Raw genomic sequence first — 27165 nt, 5'->3', positions numbered from 1 at the left:
GCCTCTCTTGACCCCATGCCCCAGGGCTTTTTCTTGGGCATGTCTAGACACACAGGGTGAGGGGATGGCAATGATGGACTGGACACGCCAGCACTCATGCAGGTGATGCAGGACCAATGTTTCATTCTGCTGTGGGGAGGCTGCCATGAGTTGGAGTCAGCGCAACCGCAGCTACCGGATCTAGCCAAACCTAACTCGGCTGCATGCTCGTCACCATTTTGTTCCTGGGCCTGGGCTTGCTGGGGGCTCCGTTTAGAACTTCACGTTTATGTGGGATTTTATTAGCAGCACTTGGTTCATACTCCCCCCATCCCCATACCCCTGCTGTTCTTCATAGGTTTGGCAGTCAAGGTTATATGAGATGGGCAGTGTTCTCTCTTCTAGACAATTTTGCTTCTAATATCCCCCCTTCCCCCAAGGCAACCCTTAGTTTTGCATTCTTAAACCCAATGGAAACATTGTCTTAATTTCATTGAAAGACATCAACACATCAGTTTTCCTTTTAGTAACACTGTTTTCTGTTGGTCCCCCCACCCTCTGGGTCCTGGTAGCCTCCCGCAGCCAACTCCAATGATCGAAAGTTCCGCAGGTCTTTGTTCCAGGTTCCCTACCCTCTCCCCACATTCTCTTTATCTTCCGTCTTCATGGGTCTCACATGCCTACCCTGAATCTTTCTTCTCCAGCTGTCTTCCTAACACTTGGTGTCGGATAGGGCCCACAAGCTTGACATGCCGAGCAAAACCAAACCCAATGGCCATTCGGTCAATACTGGCTCTCAGTGACCCTACAGAGCAGGCAGAACTTCTCACTGAGAGCAGCTGGTGGGTTTGGAGGGCTGTCTGCGTCAGCTCTAGAGCGACACTGCTGGGTACCTATGACACTAACACCTCTCTAGTAGCAGTGCCCTGGCATTGGTTTGCACCTCCCTTCCCTAGAGAGCATACGCACTTGACTGGTGGCTGGACTAACACCATCCCCGAGGCATGGTTCGCTTAAAGTAGGGGTGGACAAACTTTTTCTGTAAAGGCCAGATAGTCACTATTTTAGACTTGTGCCTCTGGGGCATACTTCTCCAGCCCCAATACCTCATAAATGGAAATGTTTATTGCTTCTCAGCGTAAGGCCCACATGCAAACTGGTTTCTGGCCGTGACTTGTCCGCATGTTTCTCACTACTGGCTTGATTACTCAGCGTGGTCCCTCTCTTGGTGTTTAAGGAGGATGAAGACTGAAGGGGCTCCATCTGGTGGGGTGATGCTGACTCCAGTGAGAATGACAGACGTAGCTTCCTTTTCTCACAACTCTCGTGACATGTAAATGCTCTTCCTCGGCTTTGGGAGTTCATACTATCCATGTCTACTCATGCTTACCGCTCAGCTGGAAGGCATAGGAGTTCCTGTGGCTTCTGATCTCTGGACAGGGCGGTGAAGTTCCTTGTACCTTCACAACTACCACCCCTCTCCATTCAGCACCAGCATGCTGCACCACAGGAGCCTTTTCCACACACCAGGCACTGGAGTAACCTGTGGAGCTGGAAAATGGACACGCACAGGGGGGGTGAAAGCTTGCCCCATCCCACAGCTACCATGTGGCCGAGCTGGATTCAGAGACTGAAGTCTGTGCTCACTAGACTATGTGATCTTCCTCTGCTCCACGAGCAGCTGGAGAGCAGACATCGTGCTCCTGTTGGTTTCTGTAGGTGGCACAGTCTCGGCAGTGCCATCAGAATGTTCTCTACCTCCTGCCTTTTCCTTGACGGCCCTATTCTCACGACAGGTTGGGTCCCCACAGGGGTGCATAAACAGCGAAGAATCTCTCAACTACTCACTAGGTTCAGACACTTAAGGTTGGGTACACACTAGTATGATCCTTTCAAAGCCAGCTCTTAAGTTTCCGGTATGAGGTAGTTACCTAATTTCATGTCAGCTTGGAGATCTCAAAGTGTAGTGGTGGAGTCTAGCCTGTCAGTAAGGTCACAGTCTGATGATATCTCCTTGTGGGTGTGGCCTTCTCATAAGGAGAGTCCTGGGAACCTCCCCTCCCTCTGCCCTCACCTTCCTATTGTTGAGCCACACTGAGACCTGTGATGTACTTGATCTGGACTGGGGTGTTATTTTGATACACAATTATTCCTTGATATAAAACTCTTTCCTATACATATATGTCTCTGGATTTGTTTCTCTAATCAATCTGGCTTAACAAAGTAAAATGATCGGCCTCAGAATTCTACCGCTGGTCCCAAGGGTGGGAGACACCTGCTCAAGCTCCCCACCATGTGGATGTTGGGTTGGAACTAGGGGAGGGCCCACAGGTGGCAGAGTGAACTGGGCAGGCTGCAGACACAAGTGAGCTACTAGTGGAACAATTTAGTACTGTCTAGTTTTTGCCAAACCACAGGACAGAAAGCATTAGGGCTCCTTTTAATGTATCATGCATGCTGAGAGTTAACTTTTATTAGCAGCTTTATCTTCCTGACTTCTTCAGAAATGAAGAAATCAATAACCTATTTTTCGACTACAAACCTAAGACTGCCTGTGTGTGTGTTCAAATGTACTAGACAGAATGAAGTGGAATAAACCTTTGCAGACACATTGCTGGTTGCAAATAAGACGAATGACACAGCCATCAAAAAACAAGACTAAATTGTCCTTGGGGTTAAATTACTGACACCCACACGCCCATCAACCATGAGCAAACTAGTCGTGACCACAAGTTGAGAATACTCTCCACCACTGGCAAGAATCATGGAGTCCTGGCAAATCACCCCTCCCCTGTGGAAAGGACTGTGACCAGGTGGTCTGCCAGAGGCTAGAAAGCTAAGGCCAGAAGGGCATGCATTGACAAATTCAAGTGTGCCCCCCACCTGGCCCCACTGAGCAATTGGCAGTGTCATTTACTCTTCTGGCTGGTTTCTGGGCCCAGGCCACTTTGTACTTTCAGGCCCACCTTCTGGCAGTGATTTTCCTCTCCGAGCTTGTCTGTCTGGATGATGAAACTGAGCAAGGAGAGGTGGGCACGTGAGTGGTTTGGTATCTTATGTCTTACACCATTTTCCTCAGTGGACAGCTTTCCTGATCGCTCAGTATGTACCTAAAAGCAGAGTAGTTTGTGGGGGTGGGGGTTAAGGGTGGATCCTGTCTCTCTCCTTTTAGGAGTTTCTGAACGGGCTCTAGGGACCAGTTAGTGTACACTAGTGAAGTTTCTGGAGCCTTTGAGGGATCTACACTTTAGGACCATCAGAAAACTTTGTGTAGCATATGACCTCACAGACTTCTGCCGAGGGCTATGGTCAAATGGGCACGCTAACTTGGCTGAACACAGAAAAGGGCCTTTTGGGTACTATATGCATAATGCTTCCCGGCAGTAGAGTGTTTCGTGCTCATGATAGAACCCCAATAGTGTGCAACTGGGGCAGAGAGAAACTGAAGTTTCTTGACTCTTATACATGAGTACGTGAACATTTTATTTGTTCTCCAGGAACCAGATTAATCTTTTATTTTCACAATTTGTGTGAGAGAGGACTTGGGGAACACAACACCAGACTGGAGGCGAGGGGGAAGGGGGCGGGGTGGGGCGGGGCGCTCAGGCCTGGATATTGCTCTTGGCGCTGAAAGCCAGGTAGTAGATGGCAGTGCCTATCAGGGCAGCCAGCACTTCTGTAGAGACCCATGGTCCGTTCCAGGCACCCGGGTGCTTGACATCCACAGTAAACAGGGGGCGGATGAACGAGACGTCCTCGTTGTTCCTCTGGGCCTTCCTCAGGAGGCTGTAGGTCTCCTCGTCATAGAACCTGACCTCGTACGTGCCGGAGTGTGCGTGTTTGTGCTCCATGCTCCAGGACACCTGGTAGCGGCCCATGTCTTGGCCCCGAGTGACGGGAAACTGCTTGCCTCCAACATCAGCATAGAGAGGTATGCTCTGTCTGCCATTCTTCCAGGTCAGGGAGAACTCCACAATAAATACAGTCTCAGTGGCGATGACAGCGTCGGAGGTAGTGTAGTAGGAGGGGACAATCTCAGGTACCTCACTGGTCTCTGTGCAGCAGCCCAAGAAACTAGCCAGAAGCAGCAGCACTGAAGTCTGCATGGCCGCCGCCATCTTCTCTCCACCAGTGCTATAGGGCAAAGAGGACAGCGATTGACATAAGCAGTCACTGAGTGTCTCCATTGATAACCCCAAAGTTGGAAGTTCGAGTCTACCCAGAGAAATCTTGGAAGAAAGCCATGGTGACCTACTTCTGGAGAGCAGCCACCGAACCCCTCTGGAGCATACATCTACCGACACACACAGGGCTGTGTTGAGCTGAGCTCGATGCCACAGCAACTGCCCACCACTCAGAGCTGGGTAGCAAAGCTCTCCCACTTGCTAGGGACAAAAACACCTGCAATGATAGCCTCAGAAGATGGCGACAGTGACGGCCTCCCTGACTTCACCTTTTCAGTGCCTCTACCCAGAGCACTGCCTTTCACATCGCTTGGCCACCTGACCTAGGTGAGCTCCTGAGACAGAACACACACTGAATTAGAGGCTGGAGGGCTAGGCACATGGGAAATCTCCTTTTCTCTTGCTGTCTGCGGACCCAACAGCCCAGACTAGCTTGCTGATGGTGGGCAGAACATGCCATCCCCTTGGGGGGTGTGTGTGTGTGCTGCCCATGGCTCACTAAGTGAATTTGCCCACTACTCTCCTTGGAGCCGTGATGAGCAGTCCTGGCTGAGGCCAGCATGAACTACAGCCAGTGAGATTCAGGGAAATTAAACGACGATTTAAAACTAAAGCTAGTAGGTTTTGGGGGAACTTGCTACAAAGAAAGAAGACATATGAACTTGAATTTTAACTTGGTGGTCAACAAGCATCCCTTGGGACACGGTACCTGCTATCTCATACTTGGGCAGAGCACAAGTTTGCTTGTCAGCGAGCTGGCCCCAAAGCAGGTTTTTCCTTTCTGTAGCAACTTGAAGCAGGCACTGGCTCACTGCAGCACTTTCCCCCGTGGTTAATTTATGCTCCAGAGCACGGAATTTCTCAGTGACAGCTGAGCTGGTTACGTGAGTCCGGGAATGATACAGATGCCAAGCTTCACGGAGCGCTTTCTCCATGCCCCGCACCACACTGAACACTTGACTTATGCCAGCCCATTAGTATCCTCCTTACAAATGAGGAAATCAGCAGAGATGAAATGACATGCTTAAGGTACCAGCTCAACGTGACCCTTCAGGAGAGGTGAGAACTGCCCGTGAGTTTCCGAGACTGTAACTCTATAGGAGCAGAAAGCTCTGTCTTCCTTTCTCCGCTTAGAACGGCTGGTGGTTTTGATCTGCTGACTTTGTGGATCGCAGCCCGATGTGTAACCACTATGAGCTGGCATAGACCATCACTTACTCACTGCCATCAAGGTAATAACGACTCATAGTAAGCCCCTGTAGGTTTCCAAGACTGTCAGTTGTTTATGGGAGTAGAAAGTCCAGTGTTTCTCCCCAGGAGCTGCTGGTGGCTTCAAACTGCTAACCAATAGGTAAGTAACCACTATACCATCAGGGACCCTTCGGGATGGCCATACAGAGGCTGAACTGGAACCAGCATCTAACCACACCAGCTGCCTCTGCACCTCCTGTGTACCTGGTCCTCCGTGTCCTCCACGCCCTTGAATTCTCCAAGTGACCACCAAGCAGCCAGCACACTGCCCTGTGTTGGAGCTCCTGCTCCTCTGTGTTCAGGCACCCTCGTTCCAGACCACAGCTTTCCTTCTGAAACTTCAGGTTTCTCCCTGTTCTCCGGAGAAGGGAGGCTACAAGCTATTTTGGACTTCTAAACCGGTGTTGCTCTTTCCCCAAATGCTTATCATCACCTGTGTCAGCATTTCCTGGTGTAAGGACTCACAAATTAAGAAGTATAGATACATGGCACACATTGGGGGGAGGGGGAACCTATAAAAATACCTTTACTACCCGGCTTAACACAGAAAAACAACTTTGACTTTAGTCATTTGAACTTCTTTCTAATGCCATGGCGATTTCACAATGAAAACAACAAAAAACCAGGAGGCAGCTCTTGCTGGAGTTTTTGGACCAGGACAGCACTTTCGCCTTCAAACAGGGAACTGCTGAGGGAGGCGTAGTGGCGGCCAGCACTTTCCAGTCCTGGCACATGACCTTGGAAAAGGAGTTGATCAGCCCTTTCCAGCTTCAGTTAGGGCGCTCCTAAAATGGAGAGAAAAAGGCCTTCCATCCTTGAGTTGAGGAAAATGCCTTCCATACTCAAGTTTATAGCGAGGATTAAGAGTTGGCGCACATCTGTAGACTTCAGGAGCACCTGACAAATGTCAGGTCCCTGACACTGGGCGACTGGATCTGGTGCTCCAAGCCACCCATACCATACTTCTCCGTGGATGGGTGCCCACTACGTGCAGCTAGCCTACTGAGTGGAAGTCCTAGAGGGTCCCCTGTGTTAAGAGCTGGGGGCCTTGGTCTCAGCCCCTGGGACTGGATTACTAGTTCACTTGGACCTCTTCTATCTCAGAACACCCACACCAAACTGCCACAGCATTGGCACCCACTCACCAGGGAGCCTAAGGACCAGAGAGAACTGCTCTGATTAGTTTCCGAGACTGCTCCTCTTCATGGGAGTAGAAAGTCCCAACTTTCTCCTTTAGCGTGGCTGAGAGTGGCTGGTGGTTTCAAACTGCACACCTTGCAGTTAACGGCCCAACCTATCACCCCTATGCCACCAGACCAGGGCTCCTGATCTCGGAGTAAAATGCTAAAAGAGAAATGAAAGAAAACTGGACGGTTGGGTGGGAGAAAATAGGCCATTAGCACGCAATGAGGCTTTAACTGAGAAGAGGTCATTTACTCTCCCATTTTATGTATGCGCAAAGAGAGGCTCCTTGAGATGAATTTGGTCACGATTTTCCCGAACAGATCTTAATTTAATGCAACACTGAAAAAAACAGATGGCCAGAACTGCGTTCTAATTGCCAAACTAAACAGCAGGCGATGATGTCAACCCCCAATTTTCCCTCCTCTAGATGTTCTCCCGACGCACTCGCCCCTGAGTGGGGCCGCGGGCTGACGTCGTGTGGCAGGAAGCCCGGGGGTCTCGTTTCCCGGCAGGGAGGCGGGGGCAGCGGCGACCTCACGGGATCCTCGTCCGCTCGGCCCGGCAACCCCACGTGGCCCGGAGGCGCCCCCCCTCTCGCCCGGCTCTCCCCGCGCGTTCCCGCGGACCGCAGTCCGCCTGCGCACGAGCCCTCCGCGCCCCCGCCGCCCGCGTCCTCCACGCACGCGCCCTCGCCAGCGAGGCAGGCCCCGCCCCTCCCGTTCTTTCACCTTTTTACCAGGCCGCCCCCTCCAACCTTCCTGCCAGTCTCGGCTCCTCGAGGTCCCCGTCCTTTGCCCCGCCGCCTCCGCCTCCGCCTCCGCCTCCGAGCACTCGGCTGGCCGGTGTGTCGGAACCGAGAGCAGCGTAGCCGCCAACAAGCCTCGGCCGCAGACGACGAAGGAAGAAGACGCGGCGTGCGGGAGCGCGCACGTCCTGTCGACGTCGCGGGGCCCCGCCCATCGCCGGGCGCGCGCTCCGGGCGGGGGCGGCCGGGGGCGGCCGGGGGGCGGAGCCGCCCGCGGGCTGAGGCGCCGGCGGCGGGCGGCGGGGCAGGTCTGCGGCGGTGGCCAGGAGGTCCGGCCCGGCAGGCCACGCCGCCAGCTCTGTAGACACTCGCCGAGGCGGGGCCGACTGGCGCCCAGGATGCGTCCGTAGCCCCGGCGCGGCGCGGCGTCCCGAAGCGTCCCCGTGCGGTGCGGGCTGAGGTGAGGGCGCGGGGACCGGCGGGACGGGCGGGCTGGCACGCGGGCCCCGCGCCCCGGACGCCCCGGCGACTCTGGATGTACGCACCCCGGGCACCGCGGACTGGGGCCGCGCGGCGGGCTCCGGCTGTGGCGGGCGTTTATGTAAGCGCCTGCGGGGCAGGTGCTGGAGGCCCGGCGGAGCGTCCGCCCGATCGCGGAGCCCCCGGCTGTCGCCGAGGCTGCGGGCTGCGGGCTGCGGGGCTGGGTTCCGGGGCTTGGCGGTGGTGCCCGCGAGGGGAGGCTGCGCCCCGGACGGCCCCGCGTCCTTTCCCAGGCGCCGCGTCTGCGCGGGATGCGCGGTGTCCCAGAAGAGGCTGCGCCCTAGGGAGGAGAAGGGGCGCCCCGGAGGAGATCGCTTCCCCGCGCGGCCCCACGACCCCTCCCGGGGCTGTCGCGTCTGAGTGGATGCTCGAGCCCCGGGAGGTGATGTGTGCCCTAGGGTGAGACCCGGGAGAGGAAGCTGCACCCCCAGGAGAGAAGGCTGCACCCGGGGAGGGGAACTTGGATCCTGGGCGAGGTGATGCTACGCCCCGGCTTGAGGCTGCGCCCCGGGGTGGGAAGCGCTGGGTGAATGAACTGCACCCCAATATGAGGCTGCGTCCCGGGAAGAGGGAGGAGGGAGGATGGCAGGAGGAGACTGAGCCCCGGAATAGGGAGGCTGAGTCTCCCGGAGGAGAGGCTGCGCCCCAGGTGCCCGAGTCCCCTCCGGAGGGTGTCGCGTCCGTCTGTCTGCCTCAGGCTTCTGTCACCGATGGGCAGTCCTGGCTCGGGAAGATCCTGAGAACAGCAGGCTTCGGGCTTCTGGAGCAGTCGGGAAACATCTGGGGTTATTGGGGGGCTGGGGTTCGTCTTGACGTGTCCACATCAGCAGTAGGAAAATTACTGCGTTGGGGATTGTGGTGAGAGGGGTGTGAACTTGGGCTGCTGGCGTTAAAAAGGTGTTGAGTCCCGATTTACAAGTCGGACACACTGCAGTGTATTGGAGTCCTGATATCTATTTCGGAGGCGGGTACCTGGTGCTTGGTTCGCAGTGAATAATTTTAGCCAGCAGGATTTGGTGGTTCTGATAAAGATGTTTTATTTCCTTTGCATACCATCCCCTAAGTGTAACAAAAAGTGGCTCCGCTAAAACTTGCTGCCTTGCTCTTAAGAGCTGTGATCAGGACAATAGAAATGCTTATTCCCTCCTATTTGTTCCCTCCTAGATTTGCCCTCCTGTTTTATTTCTTTGCAAGGTGTGGAGCCCAGAGCTGCCCCTCACCCCCATTTGCAATTCCCAAACATCAGGTTGTGTAAGAAGCAGGTCCTCAATAGAAACCTTCCATTTCTTTTGATTACTGCTTTTCTGATCTCCTACCTCTTTGAAAGTCTCCGCACCATCGCCAGTAAATGGACACTCTGGGGCTGAAACTACGCGATCCTTTTGGCTTGCTGAGAGGTTCCCAAGCTGCAGAATGGGAGAGGGAAAAAGCAAGGCAGAAGGCAAAAAGGTTGATGCGGTGCTAAAGCTGCACTTCAGCACAGGTGTCCTCTAGAGGACAGGGCCTTCAAGCAAGGCCACTCACTGTGGGGGCTTGATCAGCATTGGCTGACACTGGCTGAAGCGGGTGCTGCAGTCATGCCTCGGTGCAGGAGATGAATTCACACAGCCTTCGGAAGGACGGATTGTCTCTGAGTAATGCACTGCTGGGTGTGTGAGGGTTCCTATGAGCAGCCCAGGTTTGCCAGGCTGAATATATTCAGCCCCAGCTGGATGGGCTTGAAGCTATCATTGGAAAGGAAGCAAGGAGGGATCTCTGCAGGGGGGCAGTGGTGACAAGAAAATTGGCTGAGGCCCGAGAAATTGATGGTCCAAGAGCACAGGGTGTGCTGTGGTTATGTGAGGTGACAGAGGAGAAGTAGCTGTTTAGTGAACATCAAGAGCTCACCTCGCAGGCTAATTCTGTCGGTGAATGTACACATTATAAGGCATTTGAATTGCTTGTAGGTTGGGAGGGGATATGAAAATTCTTTGCCAGTATGTTTTTAAAAACACATGAATAAAACTCATTTGCTAAACACTAATCTGTGGCCTCAGAATGACGATAGGGCAGGATAGAAGTGCCCCCATGGGCTTCTGAGCCTAACTCTTTATGGGAGTAGAAATCCTCATCTTTCAGCCGCTGGTGGTTTTGATCTGCGGTCCTTGCAGTTAGCGGCCCAACAGGTTGCTATGGTCTGGAACAGACTTCATGGCCGTGAGTTTTTGGAGAATGCTGTATGCTGGGCCCTCCCCTGTTCTAGGTTAGGGGAGTCTGTGCTGACCCGATGAGGCAGAAAATTCTGGAAAGCTGTCTTACCTGCTGGGAAGGGGCTGCCTATTGTTTTATTACATTAACATTTTAATTTTAAAAAGACAAGGATGCACACATTTCAACCTTATAAAGTTGGGAATATGTGAAACTTCTTTCCACTTCTCAGCCTCGGGGCTCTCTCCAACCTTGTGTCCCAGTGACTGGGTAGTCTTCCATTCTTCCCTCTAAACACAACGCTAGTTGTATCTATTTTAAAATATGAATAGATGACTGTTAATATTTCCTATGATGAACAGTGATGCAGTGTTCATGTATTCTTATACAGGGCTGTAAGCACAACCTGCTAATTGTTACATTAATCATCAACACTCTTCAGCTGAAGGTTCATTTCAGAACTGAGTTGTAGGAGCCTGAATGCTATAGAAAGAGACATGTAAGTTGTTAGGACCAAAGACTATTACTTACATGGATAGGAAGTAGTTATTTGGAGATTGGTAGATAACCTCTAATATTTGCTCAAGAAAACTGATTAAGCATACTTTGAGAGTGAAAAGCTTAATTGGAAGGGTGCAGTTTTATTGGAAAGCTTGCTGATTGTCTCTGTCAACTTTTGGAATCCCAGTTTCCAAATCCTTAGTTGGGTGTGATGGAAATGTTGCTAGTTGCTGTGAACTCAGTCCTAATTCCTCTCGACCCCAAGTGTGCAGAGTAGAACTGTGCGGACTCCATAGGGTTTTCAAGAAGCAGATCACCGGGCCTTTCTTCTGTTGCACATCTGAGTGGATTTGAACCACCAACCTTGGGTTATTAGTCCAGTGCTTAACCATTTGTGCCACCAAGTGGTGGTAGTCAGAAAGACTTACTATGCTCATCGAGGTAGAAAAGGCAAATAGTGAGAATTGCATTTAATAATTGTATATTAAAATTACTGAGAATTCTACCTATTCCTTGAGTAGCTTCTTAAGTATTTTTCTTAAGTGACAACTTGATATTTGGAGTATATAGTCTGCGCTCTGGGCCCCGCTGTGCGCCTGTGCTCCATGGGAAGGGACAACTTCCGAGGTCTTCTGGGCAGCCCTCGTGATGCCTTCTACTTGCAGTTTGCTTCCTGGCTTTGCCAACTCTATGGAGTGCTGGTGGTGTAGTGGAAGAGCATTGGGTTGCCAACACTTCAACCAGCCTTTCCTAGGAAGAAAGATTAGCTATCTGTTCCACTGATGTTCCATCTGGGAAACCCTAAAAAGCAGTTCTACTCTGTTATGGGGTCACTATGAGTCAGAATGGACTCAGTGGCAGTGGGTTTGGTTTGGTTTGGTTTGGGTCTTAACACTTTCGAGTTTCTGGCAGCAATTTGATTATTACTTCTGCCCTACTTTTTTCTACCTGTAGCTTTCTGTATATTCTAAGAGTATGCAAAGAAGAGGATTGCTTGTAGAATTCCACTCTTAGCGATGGGTTTATTATTTAGATGGGGGCTTCTTGGGCAGGGGGGATGAAAAGAGCTCCCAGGCACGGTTTGTTTTAGAGGGAAGTCAGATGGAAGTGTTTCCTGGCTGTGCTTCACTCTTGAACTTGTTAGTTATCCACTGCCTGCCCTCCCAGCCCTGAGAACAAGATACAGGGACAGGCCCAGCAGTGGTAGCCTCTGCCCCCACGGGATGCAGTTGGGGGGTGGAGGGGAGGCATCATAGTGCGTCTGTAGGAGCAAATCCAGAGGGTGGTGGGCACAGCTGGTTGAGCTAGGTCAACTTCTCCACTTGGGGAGCTGCTGGAGTCAGAATGAGGGGGCTGAGTTTCCTTGTGGTGCCTCTGCTAGACGTCTGGGGCAGTGGTGGGAGTAAAGGAGGGGTGGGGTAGGGAGATGCAGTAGCAAGAAATGAATGCCCAGTGTGGGACTGCTGGTCTCCCTGGATCACAGAGGCTGAGTAAGGAATTTGGGTTATAATCTAACTATGGCGGGAAGTCTGAATTTCCCTTTCTTTTTCTTAAAAATGAAACAAAATTGTAGAAGGTTTTGACCAAGGGAGTGTCACGATCAGATTTACCTTTACAAGGAATCAGCCCTGATGCTGATGATGGATGCTGTGTCAAACCCACTGCCCTCAAGTCCATTCCTACCCACAGCCATCCTTAGCCATCTTTAGGGGAGCAGAAAGCCTCGCCTTTCCTCCGAGGAGCAGCTGGGGGGTTTGAACTGCTGACCGGTGGGGTTCCTGCTGTGCAACATAGGTTTTTAGGAGCTAAGGACTTTCCAGCTTCTTGTTAAACACGTTATTGCTTAATCAAAACAACTACCCTGTCAATTTTGATGTTTTCTCAGTTAATTTAACTCTCGTGACTGTCCTGAGGGTAGACATTATTATCTTCATGTTACATTGGGGACACAATCACAGAGAGGCTAAAAAGTGCTTCCGCAGGGTCCTTTCAGTGAGTGCAAAGGCAGGACATATCCATCACTGCTGTGCTGCTTTGGATCCCCCTCCACTTTTGGGTGTGGGGAGCAGCAGCAGGCCCTGTGTTGGAAGACAAGGGTTCAGGTCAGCTACATGGGGCCTTGGACCTGGGGAGAAGAGTAAGCTCAGATTTGGGTTACTATATTCCAGCCTTTGTGAGATGCTATTGTTTGTAAGGTCCAATTGTGTGTGTGTATTATTAATAAAGGGAAAATACTGCCAATTAAACAATGACACACACTGTCTTATCACTTAGCATTAACTTAAATTTATCCCTTGCTATTTCAAGCTCTAAGGTTAGACTTTCAGCCTCACTGCATGTGTGCTTTATAAAATAAGGCAAGTGTCTGAAATAAAGGAATGTCTTCATGTATAGAACCCAGTTCTTCTAACTCAGCCTTGAACTTGCGTCTAGCAGTCCATGTTCCTCCTAGATAGAGTATTGTCTTCCGCGCCCTCATAAGGCTGTTGGGGTGAGACAGCACTGGAGGCTGCACCACTGTTGTCTTGGGAGTTTTGATGATCTTCTCAGAAAGTGTTAATGAAAGGGCTAAACTGACTTGTGGGCTGTTTGCATGGAAGGGCTAGGCTGTGTATTTGACCTCCAGGAATTAACTTTTCTGGAGCAAGAATAACTGGCAACGGCTTTGTAAGATACCATCAGTTGTAAGATTTCAGGATAGTGAAAAATACGGACAACAACGTGTCTCTTAAAGTTGATTCTGTTTTGCTTGTGGGCCCCATGACTGTTGCCGGTAGATTTGATAAGGGAAGAGAACATGCAGGACGACCCCAGGGCTGTTCTGGCATTATTTGTGGGGAAGGGGCATCTTGTTGGAAGCACAGGTGCTTTGGGGGGAATCAGGGTTTGACTGGCATGTGTGAAGTTTGAGACACATTTTAGGCAGAAGCTTGGTTTAGCGATTCTGCCCACCGAGGAGACATAGATGGCTCAAATTGGGGTTTTGTGTTCCTACTTAGGGACGGTATGATCTTGAGCAAGTTATTTAATTTTTTATACTTCAGTTTTCTCATCCACAAATTAGTAAGAACAGAAGTAAATAGTTTCAAACGGTTGTTATACCAATAAATTGACATAATACCAAGCTCCCGAAATAGTAAATTGTTGTGCATTTGCTCATTATTTTAATTATTCGCTAAGTAGAGGTGTTGCAGATGAACCCTATATAAAATCCAAGGTCTGGATCCAGAAGTGGTTGCCGCCAAATGTGTAAACTTGGAGGTAATTTGCATTTTGCTTGGACCCGGCAGTGGGTGTTGACAGGAGAGAAGGAGGAGTCTGAGGACTGAGCAGGTTCTGAGGACTTGCCCTGGGGTTCACAAGGGTCCCCCCAGAGGAGGAGGATCTATTTGTGCCATGCCACTGACAGGAGGTCTTCTGGGAAAGGAGGAAGGTGACCTGGTGATGTAGATGGTTACGAGTTGGGCTGCCAAGCACAAGATCAGCAGTTCGTAAAATGCCAACCACTCTAGAGGAGAAGATGATGGGGCTTTCTACTCCTGTAAAGAGTTACAATCCTGGAATCCCACAGGGGCAGTTCTACCCTGCCCTCTAGGGTCGCCATGAGTCGGAACTGACTTGATGGCAGTGAGTGTGGTGTTTGGTCCGGCACCCAGGATTCCAAGTGAAGAAAGTGGTTCAAGGCCAAGTGTGGTGAATTTGGTCTCATTCTGTGAGATGGCGTTTCCCCTGGCTGCAGCAGTGGGTGCAAACGTGGCAGCGGTTGTGAGGGTGGCACAGGAGTTCTGTTGTACATCAGGTGGCTGAGACGGAAAGGACTTCACAGCACGAGCAACGCCCCCGGCCTGCAGGCACCCTGCCTGAGCTGTGTCTGGGGTGGGGGACAGGAGGCTCAATTGGAGAGGACAGGAGAATGCAGGGATGAAGTTCTCCGAGCACTAAGGGAATGGTTGCTGGAGGGACTTGTGGGCTCAAGGGAGTTATTAAATTTTGTAATTAACAATACCAACAACAACAAAAGGAAGAAATTATAGCATGTCTTTGAGCTAATCCAGGAGAGAGGGTAAAGCCTGTAACATGTTTGGAAAGGGGCTGATAGGCGGAGCCAGGGCCCAGGAGGCTGTGACAGTGTGTGGCGGGGAGGAGTGGGACAGTTCCTCGGAGACCACAGGAAGGCAGGCGCTCTCAGCACACCTTCCTACTAGGAGGAGCTCAGGCATTATCAGGCATCCTTTAGATAGGAGGAGTCTAGACCCACTTCATTAAAAAAAATAAATTAAAGATGTGCTCTCCTTTTGAGCGGAGAATATAAGATAAAATAGTGTTTTGTCCTCAGTTCAGGAAAGTAGGGACAGTACTAGAGGACTGTAGGATCCTTAGCACTGATATGTGTGGCTATCTTTATTAAAAGCTTAAACATTTGTTACCCTGGAAAGCATCGTTAACTAGAAATCGACACCTTGATTCATCAGACTCTGTACTACCCAGAGGACAAGCAAGCCTGGGTCCCATCTGAACGATCTAGAGGGAACACCAGGCGTTCTCACCCTGCCTGTAGGAAGGCGGGCACTGGCAGTTGTGCTCCGCTGGCTTGTGCCGCTGCATTCTAAGAGTGATCAGTTCTGTTCCTGTGGCTTCATGCAGTTGGCCCTGGAGGGAGGGCTGCTGGTCTGTAGTTCTCAGGCACTGGTGCCCTGGGAGCCAGCTCTGTTTGATCTGCATGAAGGGGTGTGTCTGGTGGGAAATGCTGAACTGGATTGTTTGCCTGCTATGGAGTGGCTTCCTAAAGCCCACAGGCTCTGGGTGTTTCAACTTGGCATCTTGAGCTGCTGGCTGGCCAGGAGGGCATCTGTGTGAGGGTCTGATTGGCCAAGGTGGCATACCCTCCCTTCCTCCTCTTCCAGACCCTGTGCCATACCTTGCTTTGGGCTTGTGTGAGCTCAGGCTGGGTCTGTCTGGGCAGCAGCATTTGGTTAAATGACTTGGCCTCTTGTCATCTCACCTTCCTGAAGCTTGGCCTGTGCTGTTTGTGGTCACTTGGTTTTCCCAGGTTTGGCGTTCTGAAACACTGAGCTGCTTAGTCCCCCACCCAGCAGGGGAATGGCATTGGCAGCAGCCTTTCATGGGCCTCCTTGCCTTCCCTCCCTTCTTAGGGCTGGAAGAGAATCGTTCCCATTGCTGTGTAAACACGTTCCCATCACTGTCTCTTCCATTGGCAGGTTTCCCCAGTGCTTTCCCCGCATGGGCCATAGGGTGTGAAAGCTGTGGTGAGTGAGAGTGATCAGCCTCCACTAGGTGAGCGAGCATCCCGGCAGAGGGGACTGACAGCCACACACAGCTCTTACACCTTGACATCACCGTCTATCTGCGTGGTGGAAGGACCCCAGGGCAGAGGCAGACATCACCTGAAAGGAGTGCTGCCTTGAGGAATGTGTTCACTCAGACAGAAAGAGAGGGGAGAAGGACGCCCCATGGCGTGAGCAGCCAGCTGCCCACACTTCCCGTGCTTCAGGGGTAGCACTCTGTGCCCCAGATTCCCCCGTGCTGGGGGGGGGAGCCCAGTGGGAGGTGGGGAACCCTGGAAAGGAGCTGGCCAGCTGGTGGAGGGCTTAGGAAAGGGGCTGAATCGGCATGGACAAGCACTTCTGTTGCCTGTGGGGAGGCCAAGTAAGAGGCTCTCCTGCAGTCCAGATGGACAGGTGGCAGGCTGGAGAAAAGAGAGCAACAGAAATAGTTCTTGGCTGTGAGATGATGGTTTTGGTGACCGGCCAGGCCTAGAGATGAAGAAAAGGGAAGGCTTGGACAGGTTCATAGAACTCTTTGGATTCTGATGGTACTGAGAAGCGGAGGCTCCGAGGCAAGGTGCTTCAGCTGTACCTGTATGTCTGTACTGGCTTCTGGTTGGATTTACACGTCTCCCCCCCCTCCCCCCTCCCCCCCAAGTATGTGATGGGCAGAATGTGAGCGATGATCGAGCGTTTGTTTGTGAAACCCACTGACAAGTGGCTGAGTGCCCTCAAGTTGAATCCGATGCCTGGGGCTCTCTATGGCACAGCCGGACTGCCCCAGCAGGGTTTCTAGGCTGTCATGTTTCTATGGAGCCATATGCGGGTTCTAACTGACCGACCTCCCAGTTAGCAGTGAAGCACTTTAACGAAACGCTGCAGCATCAGGGCGCCTTCCCAGACAAGAACAGGTATTTACATTTTTTTAACAGGGAGAAACAGACACTCATTGATGACCTTGCACTTGGACCAGCTATTCTTCTAAACAACCTTATGTAGGAAGTTTGCTCTCCTTGTTCTGCAGATTGGGAAAACAGAAGCTTAGACCACTACTCGCGTAACTCCAGGGAAAGCTGGGTGAGAGGAACTACAAACACTGCCATCTAGTGGATGCTGATGCATTGCAACCCTGTAACTCCCTGCCACCCCCACCCCCCACCGCTTCACCCCCACCCCCCAGAGGGTTCCCAAGACTGTAACTGTTTACAGGAATAGGAAGCCCAGTCTTTCTCCCTTGGAGCTGTTAATGGTTTCTGACTGCCAACCATGCAGATCTCAGCCCATTGCATAACCACTACACCACCAGGGGTTCTCAGTGACCCTGTGGGACCTGGTACAACTGTCCCTATGGGTTTCTGAGACTATCACGCTTAAAAAAAAATCTTTTTATTAAGGGCTCATGCAGCTCTTATCACAATCCATACATCCATCCATTGTGTCAAGCACATTTGTATTTTTGTTGCCATCATCATTTTCAAAACATTTTCTTTCTACTTGAGCCTTTGGTATCAGCTCCTTGGTTTTCCCTCTTCCTCCCCAACCCTCCCTCCCTCACAAACCCACGATAATTTATAAATTATTATTATTTTTTCATATTGTATACTGACGGATGTCTCCCTTCACCCACTTTTCTGCTGTTCGTCTCCCAGGAAGGGGATTATATGTAGATAATTGTGATTCATTTCCCCCTTTCTACTCTACCTTCCCCTTCCCTTCCTGGTATCGCTACTCTCATATTAGTCCTGGATTCCCTGTGTTTCCAGCTCCTATCTGTACCAGTGTACATCCTCTGATCTAGCCGGATTTGCAAGGTAGAATTGGGATCATGATAGTGGGTGGGGAGGAAGCATTAAAGAACTAGAGGAAACTTGTATGTTCTATCCGTGCTGTGCTGCACCCTGACTGGCTCATCTCTTCCTTGTGACCCTTCTGTAAGGAGATGTCCATTTGTCTACAGATGGGCTTTGAGTTTCCACTCCGTACTCCCTCATTCACATTGATAGGATTTTTTGTTCTGGGTCTTTGATATCTGATACCTGATCCCATTGACACCTCATGATCACAGAGGCTCGTGTGCTTCTCAGCTAGATGACTGCGTGTTTGTCTTCAGCATTTAAGACCTCAGATGTTATATCTTTTGATAGCCTAGCACCATCAGCTTTCTTCACCACATTTGCTTATGCACCCATTTTGTCTTCGGCGATTGTGTCTGGAAGGCGAGCCTCACAGAATACCAGGTTATTAGACCAAAGTGTTCTTGTGTTGAGGGAGTACTTGAGTTGAGGCCCGATGTCCAAGACTGTCACTCTTTATGGGAGTAGAAAGCCTCATCTTTCTCTTGAGATGTAGCTCATGGTTTTGAACTGCTGACCTTATGGTTAGCCTACCAGCCCAATGCGTAACATACTGAGTTAACCAGTGATATTCCTCCTCCTCAGCACCATCAAGTTGATGCCAACTCACAGTGACTTTGTAGGACAGGGTAGAACTGCCGCTGTGGGTGTCCGAGACTAAATGTTTATGAGAGTAGAAAGCAGCTGATGGTTTCAAATTGCTGACCTGTGAATCGCAACTCCAATGTGTAACCACTCACATTGACTAGGATTTTACTGCATGTCGGGCATGGCACAAAGAGTTACTCTGATGTCATCTTTACACCATTCTAAGGAGGTTACTGCTGTGTGGAGCTATTCATGCTCTCTTAGTCTGGCTAATCATACTCCTGCCTGGGTCATTTGAGCAGCCTCCTGATAGACCTGCTTCTCCTGCCCTCCTCCTCCTGTAGCTCCACCAATAACCAGACCAAACTGCTTGGTTTAAGCTGGGATACATCTGTACCCCGTTCAGACCCTGCAGCTGCTCCCATCTCAGAGTACAAGCCAGTGTCCTCCCAGGGTCTCAAGCCCCCTTTGCCCTTGGTTGCCTCAGACCATCCTACCCCATCCTGCTGTTTTTAGTCCCTGCTGCCACCCTCTGTGCACGCCTCCCTCCCCACACACTTTGTGCTCTGATAGGTCTGTTTCCAGGCTGTGTAGCAGGAACGGAAACCCCTGGTAGGCAGCGTCTTGCCCGTTTTGTTCACTGATGGAGCCATGCCAAGGACTATGAATAATGCACAGTGGATAGTGACAAACAGCAAAGTCAAACCTGTTGCCATCCAGTCAGCTCCAATGTGTGGTGACGCCATGTGCTAGTGAGTAGAGCTGGGCACCATCGGTTTCCTTGCTACCATCTTCATGGGAGCCTGGCCTTCCGTGCAGCCACCAGGCGGGCTTGGACCACTGACCTTCAGGTGAGCCATGAGCGCAAGCCCTCTGTGCCACCTGGGACCTAAACCAACAAGGATGTTACTGTCGATTCCGCTCCATGGGGACCAAGACCTGGCATAGGAGCGAAGGGGTTTTTGTTCCTTACTCTGCAGCTCCGAAGTGGTAGAAACAGAATTTGAGTCTAAATTTGTCTGCTTCTTAGAATGTGTTTTCTGTCTTGCCACACTGCCCCACCCCCAGTGTTCCCATTGTGCTTGGTGAATCAGTCATATCTTTATGCCCCATATGTCTGTATTATCTCCAGATTCCCCTGCTTTTCTCTGCAGAGGGGAACGTTGACAAAACATTCAGAATTGTCATAAAACCACAAAGTACAATATAGTAAATTAATCTGTTGAAAACAGGGCGTCCACTCCTAAGAACATTGCTCCATCATGCCAACATTATTTTAACCCCTGCAGGACAATGTGTGAAGCGCCCTGGTGGCATAGTGGTTATCCGTTAGGCTGCTACGCCTCAGGTCAGCAGTTCAAAACCACCAGCAATTCTGTGGCAGAAAGAAAAGACTTTCTGCTTCCATAGTTTCAGGTCTTGGAAACCTACCAGGAGCAGTTGAGTTACGCTGTCTTGTAGGGTCTCTAGGAGTCAGAATGCGCTCGATGGCACTGGGGTTTGTTTTTTAAGAGGACAACGGTGTATAATAGAAATCTCTTCTCTTAAGCAATGACAGTATCTTCATAGGGAAGTAATAGGTAAAGCAACGTCTTGATGAAAATGATAACTCTGGGAAGTTTCAGAGAATAAGAGACAAATGAAGTGAACCACACACAGGTATATGTTGCTTAACAAACATTAGGCAAAGTCGACTACATATATCTGTGAACCAGGGCACACAGGTGTCTCGAGTGCCGGGACATCAGACCCTCGTCTTGAAGTCAGAGCCGCACTTCTGCTCAGCTGCCATGCATGGCCGACAGGCCCCCTGGTCTGCTGTGATGGAGGCCCACCCTTGAGCTCCCAGTGTGAGGTGTCCTCACTCCCTGGGGTGTAGCCACTTCGTTTTGCCCGCTCTTCGGCCTAATGGAGTCTCGAGTGCACTGGTGTCGCCCTTGTTCCTGTTGGCCCACACGGTCTTCTCCCCAGCCATGTACAGCTGCTTAGTAGAGAAGGCAGTGATGACTGTCCTCCCCTGAGGAGTCTGCAGCTCGCCAGTGGCCTGGGAGTCCCATCCTCCTGGACACAGGTGTTTTCACAAGTCAAATCGCATACCAACTTATTTCACATGACGTATTGCGGGACATTAAGTGACACATCCCTACCTATATTTGAGCTAGGTATAATGGGTTTTAAAATTGGAAGAAATTTGACTCATCTGCTATATGGTGGAGGAGCAAAAACAAGTGTCTATCACAGTGCAGAAAATTACAGATGTGACCCAGCTCTGTGGGCATCCTGTCCCTGCTGCAGGCCCCTTGAGTGTTAAAAGAGGTAGGTTGAACTGATGGCTTCTAAGGTTCATTCTATTTTCTAGAAGATGATTTAAGTAGGAGTGAAAAAAAATGAGTTCTAAGTGTTTGACGGGTCATTCGTACAGTTGTTTAACAAATACTTGTTGGAGAACCTCTATGTAGAAGTAGGTGAAGACACACTCTTTCACTCCAGGACTGCTTTACATCCACTTGAGATAGTGCCAGGCAAAAAAAAACAAACAAACAAAAAAACCCCTCCTGCTGACCTCTTAACTCAGTACCTGCTGATCCAGGTGGAGGTCTAGGGAACAAGAGGTGTATCAGTAGAGTGGACTGCGGTTAGGATGAAGTGTGGTAGGCAGGACCTGGGGAGCTGGAATAATAGATTCTGACTCCATAAGAAGACATGACTGCATCCAGGGAGCTGCAGGTGATCACCTTTGAGTGTGTGTGATTTTCTTGGCCTTAGAAAACTCAGCATGTTAGCTGTCATCGATTAAGTCAAGCAGAGGTGGTCCTTTAGCACTTTAAGTTTGGAGCTCACCATCGCCGACTGAAACTAATTCAGCAGTGCATCATTTGAGGAAGCTTCAAGAAGTTTGTGGAAAAATTGTATTAAAGGATAATGGCGTTTTTCCATGAACTTTTAAAAAAACCTTCTAAAGCTGAGAGTAAACTAGTTTATTTTGTAAAGTCTCTAATGACTGAGGATAGTAATGGAAAAATATGCCTAACTAGTTAGGCTGTGAGCTTCTTGTGAGCTTATATATATATTACATTTAATTTTCAGTCTTTGGCACAAAATGATGTTGAGTTATATATATATATATATATATATATATATATATAATTTTTTTATTACTTGGGGTTTAACACATATAACATATCATTCCCTGTTTCAATCACAGCAAGTAGTCCATGATCTTTCTGAAGCCCCTCTATACTTCAAGCCTGTAGGTGGTTCAGAGAGTGAATGTGTTCAGCTCTTAATTAAAGGTTGGAAGTTGGAGTCCTCCCAAAGTGCCTCAGAAAAAGTCCCTTGCAGTCTACCTCTGGAAGGTCACACCATTGGGTCACAGTTCCAGTGTGATGCACAGGGGCTTCCTAAGAGTTAGGATCAACTCAACTGCAAGTAGTTAACTGGTGGTTAGTATTTAATGGACCTCCCACCCCCGCCCCGTACTAAATCATCAAGTTTCTCGATTCTTTTCCCACTGCCGTTGAGTTGATGCTGACTCATAGAGACCCTGTAGGACAGAGTCAAACTGCCCAGTGACTTTCTGAGACAGTAGCCGTTGATGGGAGTGGCTGCTGGTTTCAAACAGCTGATCTTTCAGAGCGCAGCCCAACCAGTAAGCTCTGTGCCAGCAGCACTCCTGATCATGAATTTAGGGTGTTGTTAATCTCTCTCTGAGTTAGGCTGGAGAGTACACGGTAGAGTTGCTTTGCATTCTTGTGTTTTGACTTACAGGCTGTGTAACTGCATTTAGCTTGGTAGGAATAGTATGGCTCAGGTTCTTTAATTCACTGAGTATTAACTCGTTCAGGGTGAGTTGTTTTCCTCAAGAAAAGGAATTTATGCAGGGATCTAAGCCGGCTCTCACGGGCTGTGAGAGGAGCTGAATTTATCACCTTTGCTTCAGGCTTGGCAACAGGTCAGGACCATGCCTGGAGCCCCATGGGACCAGGCCCTCTGCCAACTGGTGCCTTCTAGAAATCACATCCAGAGTCTCTGTGTCTTCCCTTTTCAGGAACAGAGCCTACAGGGTACCTGCTTTCTCAGATTTCTCCCTTCCTTTCGGGAGGCTTGGTGTGGGTGCGGCAGGTCCAGAGCTTGCCTCTTGCCCACCTCCTGGCTGTGTGAGAGGCAGCTCAAGTTCTGGTTCTGCCTTAGGGATGAGCGGCTCAGTCCAAGGGCCTCCCCTAATGTTGAGTCAGCGATGCTGAGTGGCCACAGCTCTGCGCACAATCACTCCTTGAAGAAGGATGGACCATGGTTAGCAGATCTATACACTTCCCCCACTCAGCCCTAAGCATGAGCAGCCTGGAGTCAGGGCAGTAGTTTTGAAAGTCAGATCGATATGTTTGGGCAAAGTTTAGATTGTACTCAGTTGACTGTTAATATTGACTCTAGTTCAGAGAATAATGCGACGAATCCTATTAAATGTCTTCTGTTTAGCCTTGACCATTTTGAGTTTGATTTTCCTTTTCAGAGTAGATGGTGGCTGTATGCTGTCGAGTTGATTCTGACTGACAGCTATCCTATAAGACAGAGTAAGAATAACTGCCCCCCGCCCCCAGGGCTTCCGTGGCTGTCACTTAGAAGCAGGTTGACACTGCTTTCTTTCACTGGGCCGCTGGTAGTTCTAACCTATGATGTTCGGTGCACTGTCAAGTGCTCAACCACTGAGCCCCAGGGTTTCTCTCACTGTAGGTAGCTACCTGCAACGATCATCACCTTTGCATTAGGTTCTACAATGTGGTTTTGCTGCTGCCTTATCCTTTCATACTCCATTGACACTGTGTTTGCTTTCAACGCTATCAGCCTTATCTCAGCACCTCACCGTAATAATTTACTATTTAAATAAATCATCGATGCCAAGAGAGCGGTGACCCAGGCAGTAAATAGTGAATGCTTTATTTGGGGCAGGTTGAAAGCTGGTTTGGGAAGTTGGCAATGAAAGATCTTGGTTCGGGTCTCCCTCTTGCTGCATTTTTTCGGTAAATGAAACCCAGGGACACTGAGCCTATAGGGAAAGCAAGTATAACAAGGGTTTCAGGGAGAGGGGGATATACAGGATAGGATGGTGGGAGAGATAGGAGGGAGTTAGTGTCAAGAGATTCAGGAAGGAAAAGTATGTCTGGAGACTGACAATGGAAGCAAATGTACAATTCTCTTTAATATGATTGGACAATGGAATGATATGACAAGTGTTATCTCCTAAGTTACAGAACAACAACAACAACAAACCTAGATCCAGGAATGAGTTTTGGGCTCACACTAAATCCTAGCTCCAACCTAAGAAAAATTAGTTCTTACATCAGGGCCTTGCTTGATACTCACTCTCAGGCAGGGAACACAGAAGCTATGGTGCTATAGCAAAATGTGGCGAAGAATTTAGATGGTGTCCAGCTACCAGATAAAATAGTGTCTGGGTCTTAAAGCCTTGTTTCCACTCAAGCAGCCATCTAAGTGAGATGTCAACTAAGACCACATGGAAGAAGCACATCATCATCAGTCACTGAAGGATTGGAATCCATATAATCTGAAGTCCAAGGAGAGATTAGTATCAGAGCCTACATTGTGAGGATCTAGTGTGCAGAGGTGATGGGTGGCAATGGGAGCCTAGGAAATCAGCCTCCGGAGAACTCCCCTAACATTGAGGGACAGGAGGAAAGTGGTCCATAAACAGTGCTTGGGGAAGAGGAGTAGAGAAGATCCAAATATGACCCCAACAGTTAAAACTTTGTCAGTAGATCCCCCTCTGATGTGGGCTGGTCCTGATCTGGTTTCCAAAATTTTCTGTATTTTTGGTTTGTATTATTTTCTTCAGTTTTTGTTTGTTCATATCTCAGAGGTGTTGAGTCAATGGAGGTCACCCTCTTGAAGCTGTGTTTTATGCTTTTTCATTTTTTGGTATGTGAATCCCAGGATTGATGAACCTTGAGGGACAGTAAGTAGAATAAGGGGTTGGGGGGGAGAGGGCTACAGTGGTGGTGGTGGAGGTAAAGGGAGAAAATATCAAAGCATCCACAAAGAATGTTTGGAAATGGATTGTGATAGCAACTGTACATTCATATGGAATGATCTGATATATGTAGTAAATCCCAACTAATGAAAAAGAAAAGACAACTCTTGGTTCAGAAAGACCTAGCACTCAAAGGGGATGAACTCGCTATAATTTCAGACCTGTTATAATTTGAGATCACAGAGTTCAACCCTCTGTTTATCATCACTGGAAACCGGTGGCGAAATGTCATTTGCATCAAGTTTCCAGCAGGTTTTTGGTGATGCTGGGACGGAAGCTACTGTCTCAAGGCTCCTGAGTCATTGCTTGGTGTGAAAAACACTCCGGCATCACCCGGTGGTGGAGCAGGGATACAATCTGTACCTTCTGACTTCTGTTCTAGGTACTCAACCCACCCACGCCCACCTTATTATCTTTTTGTGCACATGTAGTAGATGATTCCCGCCCACAGGCTGGTGAATGAATGACATATTTGATCGTTTCACAGTGAAGCTTTCTGCTTTTTAGTGCTCTCCCTCGAATGAAACCATGCAAGGGGATTGGTTGTCTGCCATAGAAAAAGCAGCATTGAAGTATTGAGCAAACCTAAGAGATATTCCTGAACATAAAACATCTTTGACTGTGCCCTCCCTCTGTGGAGACTGAGTATATCTGGTCTCCTGCTCCAGTCACTTAGAATTCTGCCACACAGTCATCAAACTCATGCTTTCTTTGTGACTGTCTATTAGCTGCTTGGCTCTTGGTTAGCTAAAACTCCACTTAGCAAGTGAGGTGTCCTTCTCTAGGGACTAGGTCTCTCCTGATCACATATCCAAAGCGTGTGAATTGAAGTTTTGTCACCCTTGCCTCTAAGGAGCATTCTGGCCGTATTTCTTCCAAGACAAATCTGTTTGTTCTTTTGGCAGTCCATGGTACTCTCAATGTTCTTTACCAATACCAGAGTTCAAACACATGGATTTTTCTTCGGTCTTTATCCAGTGTCCAACTTTCACACGTACATGAAAGACTGAAAACACCAAGGCTTGGGTCAAGCATACCTTAGCACTCAAAGTAACATCCTTGATTTTTGTCACTTTGAAGAGGCCTTTCTTCTGCAGCAGATTTACCTAATGTAATGTGTCCTTTGATCTCTTGACGGTGCTTCCATGAGCATTGATTGTGGATCCAAGCAAGATGAAATCCTTGACAACTTCAATCTTTTCTCTGTTTATTATGGTCCAGCTGTGAGGATGTGGGTTTTATTTACATTGGGTTGGCATCCACACTGAAGACTGCAATTCTTGATCTCCATCAGCTGGTGCTTCAAGTCCCCTCACTTTTAACAAGCATGGTTGTGTCACCTGCATATCACAGCTTGTTATTATACCTTCCTCCAATCTTGATGCCGACTTCTTCATATAATCCAGCATTTCCAATTGTTTTCTCAGTATACAGATTGCATCAGTGTGGTCAGAGGATACAGCCCTGACTCACACCTTTCCTGATTTTAAACCATGCAGTATCTCCTTGTACTGTTGGCATTACTGCATCGTGATCCATGCATGAGTTCCACATGAGCACATTGAGGTATTCTGGAATTCCCATCTTCTCAAGTTTGTTACTATATATACAGTTAAATTCCTTTGCATGGTTAATAAAACACAAGTAAACTTCTTGCTGGTATTCTCTGCTTTTAGCTGGGATCTGACGCCAGCAATGATATCCCTGTTCCACATCCTCTTCTGAATCTGGCCTGAACCTTTGGCAGACCCCTGTCAATATACTGTTGCAACTGTTGTTGGATGATCTTCAGTAATATTTTCCTTACATGCGATATAGTGATTTGTTCTATAATTCTGTGGGGTAACCTTTCTTTGGAATGGATACCTTTTTTTCTTTTAAGAGTGAGTGTGCATATGGCTCTCTCCAAGTCAGTTAGCCAAGTAGCTGTCTTCCAAATTTCCTGAAATACAAGACTGAGTGCTTCCAGTGTTTCATCACAGTGTTGAAACATTTCAATTGGTATTCCGTCAATTCTCAGAGCCTTATTTTTAGCTAATGCTTTCAGTGCAGCTTGAACTTCTTCCTTAAGTACCGCTGGTTCTTGCTCATATGCTGCCTCCTGAAATGGTTAAATTTTGACTAGGTCTTTCTAATACATTGGGGCTGTGTATTTTTTTCTATCTTCTTTTGATGCTTTCTGCATCTTTCAATATTTTCCCCATAGAATCTTTCAATATTGCAACTCAAAGCTTGAACTTTTTCTTCAGTTATTTCAGTTTAAGAAGAGATGAGACACGTAAATAATGAACAGGATAGCTCAGGGTATGATTTAGATATCCAGGAATTGGAAGTCAGTGTTTGTGTTATAAGATGGTATACCTGTTTGCAAATAGCTCCTGTGTGACCCCAAGTCATAACCATTTCTGAGTTGCATTATATCTATAAAAATTTGCCTTTTGTAGGCATTTCAGATAAACAAAGTCATGTATCACATAGATTTTGAGGCTGTTTTTCATTTAGTGTTCTGAGGCTCAGCCATGTTGTACAATGTATCAGGAGTCCTCTCCCTTTCATTTTTAGTTGGATGAATGTAACACATCTTGTTCACCCTGTTGTCTAGCTGATGGACATTTTGGGTTGTTTGTATGAGCATTGGAAGATGAACACCTTTGTGTGGACAGGTGGTTTCATTTCCATAGGGCTCTTGAAAAGAAGTGGAAGGTAAAACATTTCTTTGTGACATAGATAGCGCTGGTGAAAGCCACTTGTTGGATCTCTAGTGCTGTGTGCTTGATAGGTCTCTTTCTCAGGTGCCTTGAGGTTCTTGAATAATGTGACT

General features: G+C 49.0%; 1 protein-coding gene and 1 pseudogene across 4 annotated transcripts in view; one reads left to right on the top strand and one right to left on the bottom strand.

The window, feature by feature from the left end:
• Positions 1-3459: 3459 nt before the first annotated feature.
• Positions 3460-7544, bottom strand: LOC142439661 (translocon-associated protein subunit delta pseudogene; annotated as a pseudogene).
• A 72-nt stretch (positions 7545-7616) lies between these two features.
• The window catches only part of ADARB1 (adenosine deaminase RNA specific B1), a 176901-nt gene continuing 157352 nt past the window's right edge, over positions 7617-27165 (top strand). For 2 of the 4 annotated variants that reach the window (XM_075542200.1, XM_075542201.1), the window contains exon 1: positions 7617-7804. The gene's annotated coding sequence lies outside the window, so the exon portion shown is untranslated. The remainder of the gene's footprint in view (positions 7805-27165) is intronic. The other 2 variants (XM_075542199.1, XM_075542198.1) reach the window with 1 other exon arrangement.

This window comes from Tenrec ecaudatus, chromosome 2, assembly GCF_050624435.1.
Source record: "Tenrec ecaudatus isolate mTenEca1 chromosome 2, mTenEca1.hap1, whole genome shotgun sequence".
NCBI classification, from domain to species: Eukaryota; Metazoa; Chordata; class Mammalia; order Afrosoricida; family Tenrecidae; genus Tenrec; species Tenrec ecaudatus.
This window is presented reverse-complemented; position numbering and strand designations above follow the sequence as displayed.